The sequence below is a fragment of the Pantherophis guttatus genome, chromosome 1 (assembly GCF_059756535.1).
Source record: "Pantherophis guttatus breed Tessera chromosome 1, ASM5975653v1, whole genome shotgun sequence".
NCBI lineage: Eukaryota > Metazoa > Chordata > Lepidosauria > Squamata > Colubridae > Pantherophis > Pantherophis guttatus.
In genome coordinates, this window is record NC_142063.1 from 338,703,831 (window position 1) to 338,722,600 (window position 18,770).

The 18,770-nt window shown below is 43.5% G+C and overlaps 1 protein-coding gene and 1 long non-coding RNA gene across 16 annotated transcripts in view; one reads left to right on the forward strand and one right to left on the reverse strand.

The window, feature by feature from the left end:
- Positions 1 to 18,770, forward strand: part of MSI2 (musashi RNA binding protein 2) — a 645,448-nt gene that overhangs the window by 328,326 nt on the left and 298,352 nt on the right. The window lies entirely within an intron of this gene.
- On the reverse strand, positions 3,738 to 11,417 carry LOC132712287 (uncharacterized). Of its 2 annotated transcripts, XR_009622978.2 has the most exons (3): positions 11,219 to 11,408; positions 9,794 to 9,941; positions 3,738 to 4,396 (listed from the first exon to the last, which is right to left on the reverse strand). It is a non-coding gene; the product is annotated as an uncharacterized LOC132712287 (long non-coding RNA). The 2 variants fall into 2 exon arrangements; XR_015733120.1 differs by lacking the exon at positions 3,738 to 4,396 and having other exon boundaries at positions 9,771 to 9,941; positions 11,219 to 11,417.

The window sequence follows — 18,770 nt, forward strand, 5'->3', positions numbered from 1 at the left end:
ATCTGGCTTTGCTACATTTCTGTGTTAGCTTCTTTCAGACCTTCCTAAAATAAACCAGCGTTGGTCCAGAACCTGAAATCAGAATAAGCGGTCACCAATTTACAATAGGAGCAAAACTTTTAAATTCCCTCTAGAGTTGTGTGTTGCAACTTGTCTTCCAAACACACAAAGCTGAAGAGCTGGGGCAGAGCAACAGCAGTCTTGCAGTCTCTTTTGAGCTTCTGCACTTCTTGGTCTCTTGCGTGCCACAGCTGGATAAGCGAAACAGGTGTTAGCTTGGATCGCCTTCTTCTCATCTGCTTTCAGTTCACACCTGTAGGTGTAACCGCCTTAAAAGGTTTAATTGCTCTGACAAGCTATGAAGTGAAAAGAACTTGATCTGTGACCTTCGCTTGGGGTGCAGCTAAAGGAATGCTCCTGTCGTGTTGTGCAGATGAATGATACATGGTTTGGAAAACAGCTGGTCTGAGGATGGTTTGTAAAGTGGCACATCATGACAACAAAAAAATGAAGACTATAAAATTTGAGAAGTCTTGATTCTGAGCTGAATGAGCTTCACTTTGGGGGATATTGAATGAACAAATGATTTGTAGACTAGCCTAAGGCAGAAGACAAACATGGTGTAACTTTTACATTTGGTTTATTTCTTAGAGCCCTGTGTATTTAAATAGTTGCTCCATACCTTCCTTTCCTTCGTTATAAATTGCTATATTGCTCTAAGAATTCCAAGGACCTATAGAGGACAAGGGATGGGCAAGTGACCTTGTCATGCAAGTCCGAGGGGACTTGGGTTACATCATGACAAATGTTTCATCACTGTGGGTCTCATTGTGGTTAGGAACAGATGCCTACGTGGGAAATTGCTTCTGGTTTTTATGTTCGAAATAGGAGGGGGGGGAATGGAACTTACTTGTTAGCTTGAAGATTGAAAAATTGTGTTATAGAAATAGCTTGTAATAACTGAATATAATGCAAAACGTTGAGGCTGCAAATGTAGCTAGTGCTTCACTGTACTGGAAAGAGTTGGAAATCCATGCTACGTTTTTCTTTTCCCTTTTTTGCCCCCCTGTAACCCCTCTTCCCCACTTTAATCTTTATTTTCATTGTGTTTTTGCTATAATAGATTTCAATTAAAAAATGGGAATGGATTTCTATGCAGAAAGAGTTGTGTTGCTGATGATGTAGATGTACAAGCCAATAATGATGTAGATGTACAAGCCAGTAGAGCCTGTCCTCAGATGCTTCTGTTATATTTATTTTGTATCCTGCTTTTATTTTTTTTAAATAACTCAACATGGCAACTGTACCCAACCCGCCTTCCTCCTATTTTCCTCACAACAACCGTGTGAGGTGAGTTTGACTGAGAGAAAGAGAGCGATTGGCTTTCATGCCTAAGGCAGGACTAGAACTCACAATTTCCTAGTGATTGACCCAAAGTCATCCAGCCAGCTTTCATGCCTAAGGTGGGACTAGAACTCACAGTCTCCTGGTGTCTAGTCTGGTGCTTTAGCCACTATACCAAACCGGCTCTGACATTTGCAACAAAGAAGAAACTAGCAGTTATTAGAACTGCTTCCCTCCCGAACTGACTACACCACATCCCGTAAGAATAAACAGAACACCCATTCATGCTTTCTTGCCTGCTGGTTGCACTGCTATTTTGAGAGCCGTTTTGCTAGCGTACTTCCAAAATAGCGACTTGCACCCTGCCTCCTGTTATTCTTAATCTTCCTTGTTTTTGTGCTTCTTAAATATCTTTGCGTCACCACTGTTCTTTTTCCGTGGAGTAGGGTTGGTGGTTGTCAGGGTACATTCGGGAGTCTTGGACACGCATGTCCTACGAGCAAACCAGCCGGCGTATCCACGTCATGGCCTCCCTTCAGCGCCTCCGAAGTTCTGACAGGTTCTCTCCCGTTTGAGAGACTTTCCTTGACATGCATTGTGCCGGTTAATGCCTCTTAGTGAAGATATGCCAACAGTAATAACAATAGCTGACCCCGGCTTTCAAAAGTCATCACTGACGTAGGAAACTGGGAGCATCAAATTTCAAGTAAAAATAACTTCTTCTGGCGACAGGGCTTCCATTAAACAGGGATTGCAGGGAAGGGGGTGGGGGGATCTAAATACCATGACTTACTCCCACCCTAGTGGACAGTAATTAAAAATTTGCCAAAGCATGTTGTTTCTTGCATTTTTTTTTTTCAAATGGAGAACGGATGGCCTATCAAAATGAGCTCTTCCATGGCGAATGGGTTAAAAAAACCAGTTTGCCTGCCAATAAGGAGAGATGATGAATCTTTTTTTTCCCCCCCTCCCAAAGCAAGCAAAGCTTGAAAAAGGAGGGCTCAGCTCTTGCCAAATTACAGTGTGACAGAATGTTGCAGGACATAGAACCGTCTAATGCCGTATTTTCCAACCTTGGCAATTTTAAGATATGGGATCTTCAACTCTCCAAATTCCTGGCTGGAGAATTCTGGAAATTGAAGCCCACACATCTTAAAAGTTGTCAAGGTTGAGCAATCCTGGTCTAATGAGTTTCTTTGAAATATTACTAACCCTACACCTATCCCAATCTCCAAATATTTCTGGAAGTTCTTAGAACTACAACATAGTCCTCTCTGCTACATAGGTAGCTTCAAAAGCAACATTTCATTTGGACATATTAGATTCCCTGGTCAATGGCTTCAAGTGGCTTTTTAGTGCCTGAATCAAAGGGGTGGGATGTTGTCCCCTTTGGTACAGTTTTTAAAAGATGTTAGGTCCCAATTTGGCTAACATTTAAAGGAACATGAACAGAAATTAGTGTAGTCCTTGGTGTTCTCTGAGCTTGATTGTTTGCTTGCAGACGTTTCATTATCCGACGAGGTAACAACATCAGTGCTAGAGGGATGTGTAAGGGCTAGAGAAATGCTTAATTTTCTAGAATGTTTAAATTAAAAAAAACATTTAAAGTCTCCTAAGGAATTAGGAGGGAGATTTGGGGATTCGAGATGCGTACGTTACCCCCCCCAGTGATTAAAATTGAAATAAATATTTGGAGGCAAAGAAAGTCCATTTGGGGCCAGTGGGGTGAACAATTTCCCTTTGTGGATTAGCTTTTTGAAAGAAACCAATTGAGTTCTCCTCCTTTTAATGGAGTTACCTTTTAAGAAAGCATGATTAAGGCTGCAATTTTATTTCGATTTCCAGATTAAACGATGGAGGAGAGAGAGAGAGAGAGAGAGAGAGAGAGAGAGAGAGAGAGAGAGAGAGAGAGAGAGAGAGAGAGAGAGAGAGAGAGAGAGAGAGAGAGAGACAGACATGGAGGGAAGGGATAATGATGAGAAAAATGCTTTTCCCTCAGATCACTACCACAGCTGAATAATATGGAGGTGAAATTCTCCAGAGAGAGAGAGGGAGGGAGGGAGGGAGGGAGGGAGGGAGAGGGAGGGAGGGAGGGAGAGAAGAAAGAGAAGGAGAGAAGAGAAAGAGGGAGAGAAGGAGAGAGAGAAAGAGAGGGAGCGAGAGAAAGAGAGAGGGAGATATCCATGGCCCTCCCTTGTTTGCACCCCACCTTCTTTTTCTCTCCATAGTTTCAGGATGTAAGGTGTGCCATTCAGCGTAATGCCAGCTCACCCTTCCTCCAGAGCAACCGGGTGTCTTTTGTTTAATATCACACAGGTCCGTAATTCAAAGGAACCTCTCTGATACCTGTTGCAATGCTAGTGTTTTTAAGACTGAAAAAAATATATGCAGAATTGGTAACCTCTGTTCCACTTGATAGTAACCTGAATCTTTAGACTCTTGTTTTGTTTTCCACCTCATCAAATCTTCCTTTCTAATGAATTCACGATGAGCAGAACTCTTGAGACATTCCAATTTTTCCCCTTAGGGTTCTTTCTTTCTTTCTTTCTTTCTTTCTTTCTTTCTTTCTTTCTTTCTTTCTTTCTTTCTTTCTTTCTTTCTTTCTTTCTTTTTCCTTCCTTCCTTCCTCCCTCCCTCCCTCCCTCCTTCCTCTTTTTCTCTTTCTCTCTCTCTTTTCCTTCCTTCCTTCCTTCCTTCCTTCCTTCCTTCCCCCTTTTAAAATGGCCCTCTCTCATTTATATTTTTCCTTTGTGGAACTAAAGCTAGGATACACAGGACCATCTTCCCCCCTCAAACAATGACCGTATTCAATTTTCCTCAGCTTTCAGCAAGCTGTTCAGCTCTATTGCTTGCCGCTGGACATCACTAGCCTTCATTAGATCCCTATAATCCCCTATCAATGCGCTGCCTTTAAAAGAAGACATTTTATGATTTGAACGTGGACGGTTGTCTCTGGCTTATTTCGATAACCTCTTGAGCGCATCATGACTTCTGAAACTGGCTCAGGGTTTTTTGGAGGGGCAGAGGAAGCCACTTTATTATGCAAGTTGGTCTGCAGGAGAATGAGAAAAAGAAATATCAAACGGCACCTATATAGCTAACCTCCTTTCCTTTCCAGCTGGGAGAAAGCGAGATAAATTTCTCTCCGCTAATAAACGACACTCTCATTTTGCACCTGAGCCTGTCTGGGAAGCTAGCAGTGGCAATTGTTCATTTTTTTAATATATATTATTTTTTCCTCCAGAAGTCTGTAGATTAAAAAGAGAGAGACAGAGAGAGACAGAGAGACACACACACACACACACAGAGAGACAGAGAGACACACAGAGAGAGAGAGAGAGAGAGACAGAGGGGGAGGGAGGGAGGGAGAATGAGCGAGAGAGAGAGAGGGAGGGAGAAAAGAGGAGTCCTTCATGCACCAAGAACCAGTGTAATGTAACACTTGTCTTATCTTCACACTTACTCAGCAGGTATTTATAAAAGGGCAATAGGAAAGACTTTCAACTCAATCCTGTTAACTCTGCACAGGATGTGTCCGGATCAGATACGCTTACCTGCTTCTCTCCTACCTCAGGGCCAAATCGGGAAGCGGTTTGCCAGCATATTTCCCTTTTCTAGGCAAGCTACTCCGTGTCTTCAGGGCTACAAAGGGCTTAGGGAAGGGATCGGTTACTCCCTCTGGTAAGGGTTGTCCCCTCCAAGAGGATGAAAACAATTCAGTCCTCGATTTACCGCCACAATGGAGCTCAAAATTTCTGTTGCTAAAGTGAGACCTTTGTTAAAGTGAGTTTTGCCCCATTTGACATTTTTGCCGCGATTGTTAAGTGAATCATTGCAGTTGTGATGTTAGTCACTTGGTTGTTAAAATGAATCTGGTCTCCCAGATTCATTTTAAGTCATTTCCTTCGGTATGGTTATAAGTCATTTCCTTCGGTACCGTTGTAACTTTGGACGGTTACTAAATGAACTGTGGTAAATTGAGGACTATCTGTACTCATTCCTTGCCTGTTGAGCAGGGATTGATTGATTAAATAATCAAATAAATAAAATTTAATTTATATCCTGCCCACCTTGTTGTCAGACAACTCATACCTTACCACAAGCTATAAGAGCAGTAACCAAACCTGAAAAACAATAAATATTGCCACTAAAATTAACAGAGTTAAGAAGGACAAGAAGATATACAACAGGGCGGAGATGGAATCTTCTCTTAATCCACTAACTACCTCCAGTAGGGATTGCCTTCATACTGGAAGGATCTTTAGCAATGCAGCCTGTAGGACCCAGGCTGAAAGACTTAAATGGTTCTGTCAATCACATCCCCCTTCCAGTAAGCAGGTTCAGATAGTTTCCTACAATGGGTTGTCTTGGGAATGGAGGTAACTCAAGAATGTCATTTCAGTCCGTCTTCTCATCAAATGTTTCTCAACCTTGGCCACTTTAAGAGGCGTGGACTTCCATTCCCAGAATTCCCCAGCCAGCTGGGCTGGGCTGGCTGGGGAATTCTGGGAATAGAAGTCCACGCCTCTTAAAGTGGCCAAGGTTGAAAAATACTGTTGTGTAGTTCAATTCCTTTTTAGAAGTAAATGAGTGAAACATGCCAGTTCTTCCCAGCCAGTCTGATAGTCAGGTTTAATGAGAGCTTGTTGTTTAAAACCTCTGAGACAGAGGTGAAATGCTCCAGGTTCGGACCGGATTGCCCGATCCGGTAGCGATGGTGGCAGGTGGTTCGGAGAACCGGTAGCAAAAATCCCTGCCCCCCCCAATGCCCGGCTGAGCCGCGCGATCATCAGAGGCTGTTTTTTTAACTTTTAAAAGCATTTTTCCTACAACCTCTTTGGCCGAAAAAATGCTTTTAAAAGTAAAAAAAAAGCCTCTGATGATTGCGTGGCTCACCTGGGATTGTCAGAGGCTTTTCAAAGTGTCAGCCGAAGAGGCTGTAGAAAAAAAAATGCCTTTAAAAGTCTCTGACGATCCCAGCTGACTTGACTGATCGTCAGAGGTTTCTAAAAGCATTTTTTTCTGCAACCTCTTAAGGTTATAGAAAAAATGCTTTTAAAAGTAAAAAAAAAAAAAGTTGGCCACGCCTACCCAGTCACATTACCACCTCTACCCCCACCAAGCCATGCCCACAGAACCAGTAGTAGTGAAATTTTAGATTTCACCCCTGCTCTGAGATGCATCTTTTGGATGGTCAAGAGTATGAGTAGGCAAAAGACCAAGTACTGGTGATAATTCCAAAGGATTTCTTCAACTAGGAATTTCCCAACTCTTTGGGAAATTTCTCCCCATCCTCCAACATCTCCTGCTATCAGGGGCAAACAACCAGGTCCACATTTGAAGATTCAAAATTACTGATTTATTGCTCAAGCCTGTGCACCAGAATCTTCTCAGAAAACTAGATCAGGATCAACAGCCTTCAAGGGGTGGTTAGACTTTGTCCTTTTGTGACTATGTAGAGACTCCAAACTGATGCCTCACTTGACGCCTCCCTCTGACTGCCGGTTTATCTCCTTATATCTGCTCGTCTCTTTCCTTCCAGTGACGAAACTGTGAAATTATTCCTTCACTTCTAAAAGTTCAGGCCATCTTTATTTCTTGAGGGTTTTTTCCCTCTCTTTGCTTTGTACCTGTACTGCATGAATTTCACTTTTGGTTATTTGTGTTTCGTCTCCATTGCAGCTTCAGTGCGTTTCAGTAAATTGCACGTGCTTTGAACCGATGTGAGTTCATGATGCTATGAGCAACAGGCAATCCATTCTGTGCGCAAAGGGCTTTAGTCGGCTTATCCGGAATCAATGCTGAGCTCAGGATGGCAGGTTTGAATAAAAACTGTAAGGAAACTTCCAGGGTAGCTCCACTGTTCGAATACTTGACATTGTAATCCTTCCAGAATTCTTCTCTGGAAGGCCTTGTTTTCATATATATTATTCTTGTGCATATAGGTAGTCCTCAATTTACAGTCATAATTGATCTCGGAGGTACAGTTGTAAATCCTGATGGTCATTTAAGTGGGTCACCATGTGACTGTGCCCGATTTTCACTTTTTGGGTGTAGTCATTAAGCAAATACAGCAGTTGTACCCTGGTCATCAAAGGAACGCCACGATTTTTAAGCGAATCCATTGTCCCGAACGGGTCATTTTGTCAGAAACCAAAAGTAAACATAGTTTTTTGACACTCCCCCCCCCCAAAAAGTAAATTGCTGTCATGTGACAGTGGCAGGTTGCAACTGGCTGTAAGGGTCGTAAGTAGCCCTAGGGAGGTCACTGTAACTTCAAATGGTCACTAAGTGGGGGACTACCTGTACGTAGCTGACACTTCCAATTTTACGTGGGAGAAGATCCGAATAACCAAAGACCTACATACAAACACCCGCGACGAAGTCTCATTCGTCATCTTCAGGCTGGTGTTTTCGGCTTCGTGCTTCTAGGAGCAATGTGTGATCGCAGCTGTTTCTTCCTTTTAACTGCTAGTGAGGGTGTGAACTGATTGGGTGGGTACATGTGCTTTATGTGTATTTCTCTTTAGCCAGGTTCTTCCTACGTAAACCAAGATTTTTATGTAGCCCTAGTGCAGTGAAATCACAATCCACTAGTTTCTAGGCTTTTTTTTTTCCTGGCAGCCAGCAAACACTCATCTGCCCATTGGGAGACTAAGGAGACTAAGATAGATCTATTTCGGACTTATAAGTCCTCATCAGTTAGCCACACCCTCATCCCATGTATCCTCCCTGTAAAGGTACAGTATTTGTTTTCTTTCCTTTTCGTAGGCTTTATGTGTATTTCTCTTCAGCCAGGTTCTTCCTACGTAAACCAAGATTTTTATGCAGCCCTAGTGCCCTACTCAGGCAGGAAACCCTATAACATTTCACACAAATGATTGTCCAGTCTCTTAAAAACTTCCAGTGTTGCATCAAGTATTTTATCTGCAACAGGGGAAAAAAAAGATCATATATCATTTAACTCATTCTCCTGGCAAATTTGCTCATTTCTGGCTGTTTGCATCTTGATCACACTAGACAAATAGAACATTCCCACCCACCCCTCTTTTCTTGTCACACCCTCCACTCAAGGAACCTATGATGGCTTCTATGAAGGAGGCCTGAGATCCCCCCCTCCCCAATAGTTTTCATTTTATTTTACAAACCGTTCCTAGGAGAATGTTGTAACTCTTCCCAGCCGCTGTGTTAGATAATGAGTGTTTTTCCAGGGTTGTGGCACTGAATTGCTTACTTGGATGCATTGCTTGTTATCTTGCTCCAGCTGAGCTGAGATGATCCACAGGGATTTTAGATAAGGGGTGTGTGGCCGAGAGACGGAGACACCCAACCAAAGAGAGAACTGTGCCGTACTTTGGATTCAAAGGGAAATGGTGTTTCCCAGCACAAATGTAGACTCTATAGGTGCATGCTTAAATCGTAAAGGCAGCAAAGTATTAAGAGTCACGGTGGCGCAGTGGTTAGAATGCAGTACTGCAGGCTAATTCTGCTGACTGCCAGGCTGCCTGCAGTTCGGCAGTTCGATTCTCACTGGCTCAAGGTTGACTTATCCTCCCATCCTTCCGAGGTGGCTAACATGAGGACCCAGATTGTTGGGGGCAATAGGCTGACTCTGTAAACCGCTTAGAGAGGGCTGTAAAGCATTGTGAAGCGGCGTATAAGTCTAAGTGCTATTGTTATTGCTAAAGTATCTACAGGTAGTCCTCAACTTACAACAGTTCATTTAGTGACTGTTCAAAGTTACAACAGCATTGAAAAAAGTGACTTATGACTGTTTTTCACACTTAAGGCTGTTGCAACATCCCCTTGGTCATGTGATGAAGATTCAGACCCTTGGCAACTGGTTCATATTTATGACAGTTGCAGTATCCCGGGGTCATGTGATCGCCTTTTGCAATCTTCTGAGAAGCCAACTCAATGGGAAAGATTCACCAGATTCACTTAACAGACCTGTTACTAACTTAACAAGTGCAACAATTCATTTAAATGGAGAAAAAGCAAGGCTTGGTATATCTGGTACACTGAGAGAATCACCTTGGGTGCTGGCATTTTATTTTCTTTAGAACAGTGTTGGCTGGGGAATTTTGGGAGTTGAAGTCCACGTGTCTTAAAAGTGACCAAGCTTTGGAAACAGTGCTTTAAAACTAGCAAATCCAGAGGTGGGGTTTCAACAGGTTCTGACCAGTTCTGGAGAACCGGTAGTGGAAATTTTGAGTAGTTTGGAGAACCGGTAGTAAAAATTCTGACTGGCCCTGCCCCCATTTATTCTCTGCCTCCCGAGTCCAAGCTGATTGGGAGGAAATGGGGATTTTGCAGTAGCCTTCCCCTGGAGTGGGGAGGGAAAGGAGATTTTACAGTATCCTTCCCCTGCCACGCCCATCAAGCCACGCCCACAGAAACTGGTAGTAAAAAATTTTGAAACCCACTACTGAGCAAATCTATACAGTACCCATTGGAAAGCAGGTAAATGTGGGGAGGGCAAACACCGGCCAGGAAACGGAGCATTTCTTCAGGAAGTTATCCCATTGCTTCCTGCTCCTGACACCCTCTTCCTCCCCATCACTTCGTCTTCTCCATCTTCATGGCTTCTCTTCCTCCTGCCAGATCAGACCGGAAAGAATTCTGTGAAGTTAACGTTGCAAGTTGCCTTGCCTTGCGGAGTTTCTTTTCACATCGAACACGGATTTCCGTTTTGTTCTGGCGCAGGGTACGTGCCGATCCATTTAGCGATGCAGTGAGGAGGAACAGATGTGTGCTTTTGGAAATTGAAAGCCAAATTAAGATCTAGGACCTCTGACCATCTGCCTAGCTTAACATTATCCTCTTCTGTTTCTTACATTTAGCTTACAGGCAGAGACTGCCGAATATAACTTTTGTGTAATTAAACTTTGGTACTGTTGTATCTGTAGGGATATTTGTTGCTTTTCTTTCCTGCAAGTTTAAATGGTGTTTTTTTTCCCCCTTCTTCTTCTGCTAAACATGATGTCCTTCTTCTTCACTCAGGAAATAACCTCCTGATCTCAGGATAGGGCATTTCGATCAAGACAAAACTATAAATGAGACTGGCCTTTTTTGCAGATAGAGCAAAGCATACTTGTGAACGTGCCTCCTTTCCCAGGGACCATTAATTTTAACGAATGGGTTTTTCTGCCTACCGTAAGTTTGTGTGTTTGTGTGTATGTGCTTAATCTATATTTTCGGTATTGTTTGGAGAAGAAAATAGGTTGCAACTTGTGCCGTTAATCTGCACAGAAGCTCCATGAAGGGAAAAAGAATTATTCCTGCTGACGATGGCTAATGTTCCGTGAAAATAAAAACGCAAGCTGCTTTGCACCTGGTTTGTTAAAGTGCTGAAGGAGCAATGTTCCTTCCTGCATCCCTGTCGTCGTGTCATCAAAACTCTGAGCCCCAAGAATAACTTTACTTTCACCCTTTGCCCACTTCTACCTCGTACTTACGGTGGAGTTTCCTAACGTCGAAAGGGGAGGTTTTTATGTATATATACTGTACAAACTGATAATGGAATGGGACAACTTGCCGCTGGACAACTCGCCACAGCCAACTCGCTGTGGGACAATTCTATTTAATTATTTAAAATAAATAAAACATTATTTTAATTTTTGCCATTCCCATTTCATTCTGTCCCTCCTTTTGTATCCTTTCTTTAATGGTTCTCTTCCACCATTTCTTTTATATTAGTGTAACTCTCCTCCCGCAGTGAGTTGTTCTGTGGCGAGTTGCCCGTGGCGAGTTGGCTGTGATGAGATAGTCGTGGCGAATTCTCATAGGCCCACTTGATGATGTCCTCCTGATGGTTCTTAGAACCCCACATGAGTGTTTCCATTTCATCTGGAATTTACTCAATTCTTCTTACCTTCTCAAGCTATGCTTGAGCTTCTCAGATGCTGGAGGAGAGAAATGTGATGCTCTCTGAACTTGGATGTTTGCTTGCAGATGTCTTATGATTCAGCTAGGTAACATCATCAGTGTGCACACAATCATCATGACCATTGCGATCATCAGCGCACCTCATAATCAGTGGCACTGATGATGTTATCTAGTTGGGTGATGAAAAGTCTACAGGCAAACAAACCAAGCTCAGAGAGCACCAAGGGCTCCTCAGTTCAATCCTGAGCTACAAATGTTCTCTTCTATAGGATATAAATATCCCTGCAATGTGTATGGATCTGGCTGATGCCACATACCTTCTAGTATGCGGAAGGTATACCTGGGAAGAAGATATATTTATCAGGTAAAGGAAGAAGATCACTCAAGGTAGGGCTTCCAAGTGTCTTTGGCCATCCTGTTTGGGAATTCTAGAAGATGTGGTTTCAACATGCTTGAAAAGTTTTAAAAAATTACCTCTTATGTAAAATTTACCCAGTTTCAGAAAAAGGCTACCAATGTATGTCTCACATTTCAGAGCAGTGTTTCCCAACCTTGGCAATTTCCAGGTTTGTGGAGTTCAACTCCCAGAATTCCACAGCCCACAGAGACATTGATGAGAATTCTGGGAGTTGAAGTCCACACACCTGGAACTTGCCAAGATTGGGTAACATTACACTAGATTTATACTTCTCTGATACAATTCCTTCAGTCGTGGAATACAGGCAGTAATAATTCTGGATAATATTGGTGGAGGATCAGAAACACCATTTCATGGTGTTTTAAAAAGGAAAGTTCCAGAGGAGCACCAGAGAGTTCAAATTATAAAGCTCTGCAGAAACCAATTAAGAACAGCTAACTTGTCTTGTGGGTTTAAGCGTACAACAGTGACTTTTCAATTTGCATGAGCGTCCCATGACATAGTTCAGAGCCATTCCCTTCTTTTAACCATAGATTTAGGCTTCAATCAATGTATGTAATGGCTATGAATCCTGATGATTTCTATGCTAATTATATAAAAAAAACACATGCTCCTTAGATTTCACTTGCAAAGGTAGGCTTTGAAAAGAAGCATAAAAGCCTCAGTTGGCTTTTTTGCCACCTTCATTTCAATAAATCAACTCAAATCTTTTGAGGATCAATTTAAAAAAAAAAAAATTTAAGAGGAACATTTTCTGAATTGTGTGGTTAATGGGTAAGATTAGATATCTATTCAAAATATTTAGTCAAAAGCAGGGGTGAAATGCTACCAGTTCGCACTGTTTAGGGCGAACTGGTAGCGGCGGCGGCGTGTAGTTCGGTGAACTGGTAGCAGAGGCAGCACGAAGCTCCATCCACCCGCCTGGATGTCGTTACTTCCTGGTTTTAACCAGGAAGTAACCTGTTTCTGACCCTATGCGCATGCGCAGGAGGTTTACACATGCGTAGAGGGTCCAAAATTGCACGTGACACACGCACATGTGGAGTGCGCACTTCCAAACCGGTAGGGAAGGTAGATTTCACCCCTGGTCAAAAGGTTTAAGGAGGAGGAAAGACTTAATGCAGGAGGAAAATGGTTGTTATTTGGACTGAAAAATCCACTCAGAGGTGAAAGTTTGGACAGAAAAATTTGGGGGAACTTTGTCCTTATCCATTGAAGGGCAGCAGATTTATTTCTTAAAATAGAACATATTTTAAAATTAAAATATACCAAGCAATCTACATTCTCACTTAACCCAATCACTTCCATATATATTGAACTGCAAGTTCCATGATCCTGAATATGGATTAAGAGGAAAAATAAGCATTTTCCTTTTTTTTTTTTTTTACTTTCAGCTTTCTAACACTCATGATTATAGTATTGTATAGAAGTAAATGTGACAGCAGGCCAAACGTTTTAAAAAAAATAAAATCTCAGCTCTCTGGCCTTTAAAACTTCTGTATGGGGTTATTTGATTAAAAAACTATTCTAGCAATTAATCAAGAAAATAAATAAAGGTAATCCTTGATTTACAATCACAATTGGGACCGGAACTTCGGTTGCTAAGCAGTGGGGTTGTTCAGTGAGTTTTGCCTGATTTTATAACCTTTTCTTTGTGCTCATGAAGCAAATCGCCATATTCTTTAAGAAAATCAATGCAGTCATTAAATCAGGGGTGTCAAACTCAAGGCTCGTGGGTGCTTAGATCTGGCCCATGGGGCCACCCTGGAAACAGCAAAGGAATGGCCCACGGTGCCTCTGGCAGCAAAAATGGAGCATGCAGCCCGCCTGAGCCCCGTTTTCGCTGACAGAGGGCTGCAGGAGGCTGTCGCAGCCGAAAACAGAGCTCAGGAGCCTGTTTTCGCTGACAGAGCGCTCAGATCACCACAGGCGCTCCCGACATGAATAATGTTGAGCTAGCCATGCCCCCCCCTGGCCACATCCCCTCCCCCCCGAGATCAAACATGATGTGGCCCTCAATGAAATCGAGTTTGACAGCCCTGCATTAAATGAACCAGCCTCCCACATTTAATTTAATTTAATTTATAATTTTTTTAATATGCCGCCCTTCTCCGGAGACTCAGGGCGGCTTACAATGCGTTAAGCAATAGCCTTCATACTTTTGTATATTTATACAAAGTCAGCTTATTGCCCCCACAAACTGGGTCCTCAATTTACCTACCTTAGAAAGGATGGAAGGCTGAGTCGACCTTGAGCCTGGTGAGGTTCGAACTTGCAGTAATTGCAGACAGCTGGTGTTAATCACAATGCTATCAGTCTGCTGAGCCACCAGGCCCTTGTTAGCTTCCTCCCGGGAAGGTCCCAATGACCCTCGGATGTTGCAACCATCCTAAATACATGCCAATTGCCTTGCACCCTCATTTTATCACACGACCACGGAGACTCTGTGACAGACAGAAATGCGAAGACCTGCCAGAAGTCCACCTTTTTCAGAACCATTCTAACTTCAGTCAGTCATTAAATAAATGGCTATAAGGTGAGGACTACCTGTAGCTGTGTTGTTTTATGTATGTTTAGTTTCTTGAGTTGGCTGGCACCTCTTAATGGGATGCCATTGCTGTTTTTTGGCTGGTATGTGAGGAGGATATGCTCAAAGGCTGACAGTAATGCGTCTCACGGAAACCAGGATGAGCTACAGCTGTACCTAAAAGAGGAATTAATTTTTTTATTGTTTTTTTTTTTTTAAAAAAAGGCTGCAGAGCCTGTTCTCACTCTTCTTCAACTGCCAACTTCCTTAATAGAAGAATTCGGCAACATTTTATTTACATAACACTGTCCCATTTGGAGAGGAATGAAAAGAAAATGGCACCTTCCGTGTTATTGCCAATTGTACATTGTGAAAGAAAGCATCCAACTCATAGGGCTGTTAAACATCCCCTAGACCAGGGGTGTCAAACACAACGTCATCATGGCAGCATCACGTGACATATCAGGACTTCCCCCCCCCTTCGTTAAACCGGGTGTGGGCGTGGCCAGCGTGTGATGCATCCGGCCCACGGGCCGCGAGTTTGACAACTCTGCCCTAGACCTTAAATCTTGTGGACTTCAACTCCCAGAATTCCCCAGATAGCATGGGGAATGTCCACAAATCTTAAAATTACATCTCTGCTCTAAACTTTGCTTTTGAGAAAAGTGGTGGTGAAATCTATTTTTTTTTACTATTGGTTCGGTGGGTGTGGCTTGGTGGGCATGGCAGGAGAAGGATACTGCAAAATCCCCATTCCCTCCCCACTCCTGGGGGAAGGACATTGCAAAATCTCCATTCCCACCCCACTCTGGGGCCAACCAGTGTGAGCTGCACTGGCTCCCGGTGGTCTTCCGGGTGCGCTTCAAGGTTTTGGTTACCACCTTTAGAGCGCTTCATGGCTTAGGACCCGGGTACTTACGGGACCGCCTGCTGCCACCAGTAGCCTCTCACCGGCCAGTACGCTCTCATAGAGAGGGACTCCTCAGGGTGCCGTCGGCCAAACAGTGTCGACTGGCGGCCCCAGGGGAAGAGCCTTCTCTGTGGGGGCACCTGCTATCTGGAATGAGCTCCCCCCAGAGATACGGAGGATCCCGGATTTATGCACCTTCCGCCGTGCCCTCAAGACCTTTTTATTCCAACAGGCTGGCCTGGCCTAACCTCCCTTTTTAATTGTAAATTTTAAATTTGTCTAAAACTTTAGGGGTGTTTTAATCTGTTCCAGGCCAAATTTATTTAATTAGGTTTTTATACTGTTTTTAAATTTTGTAATCTGTGTGTTTTATCTCTTGGCTGTTCACCGCCCTGAGTCCTTCGGGAATAGGGCGGTATATAAATCTAATAAAATAAAATAAAAAATAAAAAAAATAAAAAACCCCCAGAGGTGGGTGGTATTTGCCGGTTCTCTGAACTACTCAAAATTTCCACTACCGGTTCTCCAGAACCTGCTTGATTTCATCTCTGCCCACACCACACCTGGAATAGGCTTTGAGTCCCTCACCTCTGCAGCATCTCAGTTTGGCACAACCCACCTTTGTTGAGCTACCAGAGTCTGTTATCCTGGAAAGCATAGTAGCTACCCTGAGGTAAGATGGCTGGCCAATAAATTTTCTAAATAAATAAAATAAATAAATAAAAAGTATTTCAGCTTCTAGAGGGGAGCAAACTTAGTTTTGTTTTTAAAAAGCCTGCCTTAACTTCTGTTGCAATAAATGCCCCTTTAAAAATCGGTAGGTTCCTTCAAAATCCTTTCCTCCTGGTGGATGGGGGCATAGCTTTCAAGCAAATATGTTTGCAATTCCATTAATTTGAAACAGCACAGGGGAAAATGTTTAATCACTGCTAATCTGACAGCACTACACGGCGTACATGACAGTTGCTTCAATAGTCCTAAACGCTGAAGTTGAAACACTCAGTGGTGGCGACACAGGAGAAATATAGAGCTGGAACTGGCCTAGGAGGGAATCCAGTCTGTGCAGCTGAAGGGGTAGAGTAGACAGAGAAGGAGGCTGCTGTGTGTGGCAACCCCATTTTGACTAAGGGAGGGTGTAACTCTGTGGTAGAGCCCAGTCTTCGGATGCAAAACATCCCAGCTTCAATCTCAACAGTTTTAATTAAAAGAAACAAATCAATCTCACAGCTCCCCCTCCCAATGCTAAGGATAAGATGAAGAGGATGATCTGGAGCCCACAGCAGCAGCAATGAGGGCAGAAAAATGGAGGAGCCAACTCTTTATAACAGACTAAAAGAAGGTACCTTTGGAGGTCTTCTAGTCCAACCCCTTGCTCAAGCAGGAAACTCACCATTTCAGACAAATTGGTTGTCCAATCTCTTCTTAAAAACCTCCAGTGTTAGAGCACCCACAACTGAAGGCAAACCATTCCACTGCTTAATTGTTCTAACTGTCAGGAAATATCTCCTTGTTTCTACATTCACTCACTCACGCCCTCGTCACCTCTCGCCTGGACTACTGCAATGCTCTCTACATGGGGCTCCCTTTGAGGAGCACCCGGAGACTCCAGCTGGTCCAGAATGCAGCCGCGCGGGTTATTATGGGGGCGACATGGCACTCCCTTGTAACACTTCTCCTGCGCGAGCTGCACTGGCTCCTGGTGGTTTTCCAGGTGCGCTTCAAGGTATTGGTTCTCATCTTTAAAGCGCTCCATGGCTTAGGGCCTGGATATTTACGAGACCACCTTCTGCCACCAATAACCTCCCACCGGCCAATCCGCTCCCACAGAGAGAGTCTCCTCAGGGTGCCGTCGGCCAAGCAATGTCGACTGACGACCCCCAGGGGGAGAGCCTTCTCTGCGGGGGCACCGGCCCTCTGGAACGAGCTACCCCCAGGGATACGACTGATCCCGGACCTCCGTACTTTCCGTCGAGCTTTGAAGACCTTCCTATTTCAGCAAGCCGGGCTGGCTTAAAATTTTAATGGGTTATTTTATGGGCAAAGGGTTTTAAATTTTGGGAAGCCAATTTGATTTAATTCTGTTTTAATTTATTTTTAATTTTTATATTGTATGTATTTTAATCTTGGCTTTCACCGCCCTGAGTCCTTCGGGAGAAGGGTGGTATACAAATTTAATAAACCTAAACCTAAACCTAACCTACATTGCTTTTCTCTTTGATTAGTTTCCATCCAATGGTTCTTGTCCTGCCTTCAGGTGCTTTGGAGAATAGGTTGCCTCTTCTTTGTGGCAGCTCCTCAAATATACTGGAAGACTGCTATCATGTCTCCCCTAGTCCTTCTTTTCATTAACCTAGACATCCCCAGTTCCTGCAATCATTCTTCATATGTTTTAGCCTCCAGTCCCCTCATCATCTTTGCTGCTCTTCTCTGCAGTCTTTCTAAAGTCTCAACCAGTAGTGAAATCCAATTTTGTTTTACTACCGGTTCTGTGGGCGTGGCTTGGTAGACGTGGTGTGGCATGGTGGGCGTGGCTTGGTGGGTGTGGCAGGGGAAGGATACTGCAAAATCTCCATTCCCACCCCACTCTGGGACCAGTTAGAGGTGATATTTGCCGGTTCTCCGAACTACTCAAAATTTCCACTGCTGGTTCCCTGAACTGCTCAAAATTTCTGCTACCGGTTCTCCAGAACCTGTCAGAACCTGCTGGATTTCATCCCGGGTCTCAATGTCTTTTTTATATCATGGTGACCAAAACACGATGGGATATGGAATGGATGGGGAAGAACTGGCTCAAGCCTCGAAAGACTGAGCTACTCCAATTGGTTGTTGTTGTTTTTTCCTTTTCATATTTGGTTCTGAATGAGGTTGCACTGTCCTAACTGAATTTATAGCCCCTGTTGAGGGAGGAAGGGGCACCCGGAAATCCCCTCGAGGCCACTCATCCTTTGCTTCACTTGTGGGTAGACTACATAATGGGCCATACGTGGGGCTGGCCTTGAAGACCACTTGGAAGCTGTGACTGGTCCAGAATGTATCAGCATGGAAAAACCTCACAGGCAAGCTTCATCCCTGTTATATGAGCTGTACTATTTACCCGTAAGCTTTGGGGTACAATTCAAGATTCTGGTTATCACTCTTAATGCTCCAGTTATCTAAGGAACATCTGTGCCTCGTAGTGTCTGCTTGTCCCATAGGAACCCCCCCAGAGTCAGCTTGGCTCATGTTTCTTAAATTAAACAGTGTCACCTAACAGGAACCAAGGAGGCCTCTTCTGTTATCTTTCTCTTTATCTACAACAGGGAGATATGTGCAGCCCGCTCCCTACCCACCTTTAATGAAGCCTTAAGAAACAGCTCTTCCCCCAAGTCTTAAGTTGCTGAATAGGCAGGCCATTTGAATTGAGAGCTTCCTTCCTTCCTTCCTTCCTTCCTTCCTTCCTTCCTTCCTTCCTTCCTTCCTTCCTTCCTTCCTTCCTTCCACTTTTCTTAAACCAAAGACTTAACTTTTCTTATGTGATATGGTCTCTATTTATTCTTATTGCGAAGACCACCAAGTCATTTTGGAGTCAGGTAGCCAAGAAGTTGGATGCATGCATGCATGCAAAAACGAATGAATTCCTTGTTCAAGTTTTATGCTCTGATAAGGGGATGAAAAGGTCCATCTCGGTGAATACCAGATCAATA